Source organism: Artibeus jamaicensis, unplaced genomic scaffold (genome assembly GCF_021234435.1).
Source record: "Artibeus jamaicensis isolate MK-2021 breed Jamaican fruit bat unplaced genomic scaffold, CSHL_Jam_final contig_1284, whole genome shotgun sequence".
Taxonomy (NCBI): domain Eukaryota; kingdom Metazoa; phylum Chordata; class Mammalia; order Chiroptera; family Phyllostomidae; genus Artibeus; species Artibeus jamaicensis.
This window is the reverse complement of record NW_026521249.1, coordinates 63157-67759: the sequence shown is the minus strand read 5'-3', so window position 1 is coordinate 67759 and position 4603 is coordinate 63157.

Sequence of the window (4603 nt, the reverse complement as noted above, 5' to 3'; positions counted from 1 at the left end):
ATTTTCTGAGTACAGGTCTTTTACATCTTTGGCTAGGTTTATTCCTAGGTATTTTATTCTTTTTGCAGCAATTGTGAATGGGATTGTTTTCTTAATTTCCCTTTCTTTTAGTTCATTATTGGTACATAAAAATGCAACTGATTTCTGGGTAATTTTGTATTTTACTACATTACTGAATTCCATTATCAGTTCTAGCAATTTTTGGTGGAATCTTTGAGGTTCTCTACGTACAGTATCATGTCATCTGCAACTGACAGTTTTATTTCTTCCTTTCCAATTTAGATGCCTTTTATTTATTCTTCATGTTTGATTGCTCTGGCTAGGACTTCCAGTACTATGTAGAAAAAGACAGGTGAAAGAGGATATCTTTGTCTTCTTCCCAGTCTTAAGGAGAACACTTGTATTTGCCTGTTGAGTATGATGCTGACAGTGAGTTTGTAATACATGGTCTTTAATACGTTAAGGTATATTCCCTTTATTCCCACTTGGCTAAGGGTTTTTATCATAAATGGGACATTATCAAATGATTTTTCTAAATCTATTGATGTGATCAGGTGGGTTTTATCCTTTATTTTGTTTTAGTGGTGAATCACATTTTTTGATTTGCAAATGTACCAACCTTGCATTCCCTGTGTAAATCTCACTTGATCATGGTGTATCATCTTTTTGATGCATTGCTGTATTTAATTTGCTAATATTTTGTTGAGGATTTTAGCTTCTATGTTCATTAGGGATATTGGCCTATAATTTTCTTTCTTTGTAGTGTTTTACCTGGTTTTGGAATTAGAATAATGCTGTCATCATAAAATGAGTGTGGGAGCCTTCCCTCCTCTTGAATTTCATGAAATAGTTTGAGGAAGGGTTTTAGTACTTTTCAGAATGTTTTGTAAAATTCACCAGTGAAGCCATCTGGTTCAAGATGGGTTTGGGTTTTTTTATTACTGCTTTAATTTCACTAGCTGTAGTCTGTCTATTCAGATTTTCTGATTCTTCCTGATTTAGTTGTGGAAAACTGTATATTTCTAGGAATTTATCCATTTTTTCCAGGTTGTCCACTGTGTTGGCATATTGTTGTTCATAATATTTTCTTACAATTCTTTGTGTTTCTTTGGTTTCAGTTGTAACTTCACCTTTTTCATTTCTGATTTTATTTATTTGGGTCCTTTCTCTTTTTATCTTAATGAGTCTAGTTAAAGGTTTGTCAATCTCGGTTATCTTTTCAAAGATCCCTCTTGGAGTCATTGATCTTTCCTATCATTAGTTTAGACTCTATTTCATTTATTTATGCTCTGATCTTTATTATTTTTTTTTCTACTCACTTTGGGCTTTGTTGTTCTTTGTCAAATTTCTTTAAGTATAAACTTAGATTTTTTTACTTGAGCTTTTTCTTGGTTTTTTTTTTTTTGAGATAGTCCTGTAATGCTATAAATTTCTCTTTCAAGATTGATTTCTCCATGTCCCACAAATTTTGGATCATTGTGTCCTAATTTTTATTTGCTTCAAGGTGCCTTTTGTTTTCTTCCATGATCTCATTATTGACCCATTCATTGTTTAATGCATGTTATTTAGCTTCCATGTCTTTGTGTAATTTTCAGTGTTCTTGATTGATTTCTAGTTTTACAGTATTGTGGTCAGAGAATATATTTGATATGATTTCAATCTTCTTAAATTTAATGACACTTCATTTGTGTCCTAGCATGTGGTCAATCCTATGTATGTTTGAAAAGTATGTATATTCTACTGTTTTGGGGTAAAATGCTCTGAAGAGAACAATTAAATCCATTTGGTGTAGTGTGTCATTTAAGGCTACTCTCTCCCTGATTTTCTGTCTGGAAGATTTATCCATTGAAGTCACTGGGGTGTTAAAATCCCTGACTATGACTGTATTTCTATATTTCTGTACATCTCTCCCTTTATGTCCATCGAGATTTGCTTTACATATTTAGGTGCTCCCATGTTGGGTGCATAAATGTTTACTAGGGTTATATTCTCTTGCTAGATTTTTCCCTTTATCATTACCTAGTATTCTTTTTTTTTTTTGTCTCGTACTATGGCCTTGGTTTTAGTCTATTTTTTCAGATATAAGTACTGCTACCCCAGTATTTTTTTTCTTTTAGTGTGTGTCTTTTTTTTATCTGAGATGGGATTCTTGGAGGCTGCATGTATATGGGTTTTGTTTTCTTATCCATTCAGCTACCCTATGTCTTTGTTTGGAGCATTAAGCCATTTACATTTAAGGTGATTATTGATAGATATGTATGTAGTGCCATTTTAGTATTAGGCTGTTTTCCTCATTTTGTTGGTCGTTTTTCTTTCTTCTTCTTCTTAAAGCAAGCCCTTTAACATTTGTTGCAGTACTGATTTGGTTTCCAATCTCCTTTACATTTTTTTGTGTGGATAGCTCCTTATTGCTCCTTGAATTTTAAATGATAGCCTTGCAGGGTAAAGTAGTCTTGTTTTAGGTCTTTGCTTTTCATGACCTTGAATATTACATGTCACTCCCTTCTGGCCTGAAATGTTTCTGTGGAGTAATCAAATGACAGTATAACTGGTGGTCCCTTGTAACTACCTGCTTATCTCTTGCAGCTTTAAGGATTCTAACTTTGTCTGTAAGCCTTATCATTTTAATTATGATGTGTCTTAGTGTAGGCCTCTTTCTTTGGGTCCAACTTGTTTGGTACTCTCTGAGATCTTGGACTCGTGTGTCTTTTTCCTTCACCAGTAAAGTTTTCAGTTATTATTTCTTCAAATAGGTTCTCAATTCCTTGCTTGCTCTCTTCTCTTTCTGGTATTCCCATGATGTGAATGTTGTTATGCTTCATGGGTACAAAATGTTTCCTAAGCTCTCCTCACTTCTTAAAATTATTTTTTCTTTTTGTTATTCTGACTGGGTGTTTTTTGCTACCTTGTCTTCCAAACCACTGATTTAGTCCTGTGCTTCATGTAACCTACTGTTACATGAAGAGTACCTTCCAGTGTACTCTTTATTTCAGATACTGCAGTCTTTATTTCTGACTGGTCATTTTTTATGGTTTCTATGCCTTTTTTCATGTTGTTGAGTGTCCTTATAGTCATTACACTAAACTCTGTATCTGCTAAATTACTTGCCTTCTTTTCATCTAGTTCTTCTTTGAGAGACTTCTCTTGTTCTTTCATTTGGGATCTATTTCTTTGTCTTCCCATTTTGGCTGCTTCTTTGTATTTTCCACCTTAGCTGTTAAAGTAATCAGCATGAAACTTAACAGCTATTAAACCAATCATGCTTAATCAGCAGCTTAGCTTAAAGCTCCACTAACCAGGCAGAGTAATTCCTGGGGGAAGGGCGATTGCAGGGGTAGCAATAACTACTCATAGAACTCATAGCTGTTCTATGAGTTCTCCCCAGAGCTACCAACCTGTCTTTCCTGAAGTGTCTCTAGTCCACTCTGTCCTCCCTCTGCTGGAGCCCAGGGTAAGTGGCTGCAAATAAAAATTTGTGTGTTGGCCCTTTTAGAGGCTCTGTGAGCCTCCAGCAGTATCTCCCTGGCAGACAGAACCTCTGCTGCTTTTCACAGCTGGATGTTATCTGGGTTCCTTTCCAGTTCTGGTTCTATGAGGTAGAGGGGAGGGGGGACCCAGCTTGGTGTTTAGACCAAACATTTCTCAGGGGATTGCCCCCGACAACAGTCACTGTAATACCCCTCCAGAGCTTTAACTGCTGACTGTGGAAGCTCAGCCAGCCCTCTTATACCTCCCCCACTCTCCCTACCAGTCACATTGCGGTGAAGTGGTTTATTCTGTCTGTCCATGGTTATAAGGCTTCTCTCCAGCTAGTGCTGACTGGTTATTCAGGATGCTTTCTCTACAATTTTGGTCCAGATTGGTCCTGGAAGGAGGTTTGTGCAGCTTCCACTTACTCCTCCACCACCCTGGATCTATGTCCAGAAACGATTTAATAAAATGAAACCTTAGAAACCAAATACTTGCTTATTTAAATATAGAGCTGAGTGTTTTGTGTATTTTTTTTACCGAAAGAGAAAATATATAAGTAGAACATACAAATAATTTTATACAAATAATGCAGTATCATGAATATTTTACATTACATTATTCAAAGTCTATAAAATAACCTTCCCCAAATCACATATTATAAAAATAAACAATGTATCACATTGCCTCCAAAACCAGGGTAGTTTGGGCCTTGAATTATAACAGAAGTAGTAATGAGATATAATTTTATATTAGAATTTTTAACATTCCAGGGTCTGAAAATAGTCTTTTTGTTAATAAATGGAAGAATAAAATTATTGGGTTTTTAAACAAATTTGAGGTAAAAATCTGCATTAAGTTATCCACACCAAGGGAGATATATCTAAAAGAGTGCTTGATTTATCATAAACATTTCATCTTTCTAAAGTACTCTTTCATTACTTCTGGGCTTCTGGGTCTGGTAACTGAGTTTAAGTAAAGCGATTTCTCTACTACCCACTACTTCTCTAGGAGTATTTCCACTTAGGTACTGATTACTCGATATTGACTGATTACTCGATATTACCTATTAGATAAAATTTCAGTGCTGCAAGTTGATCAGAATGATGCACCCTTGTTTATGTAAAAATACAAG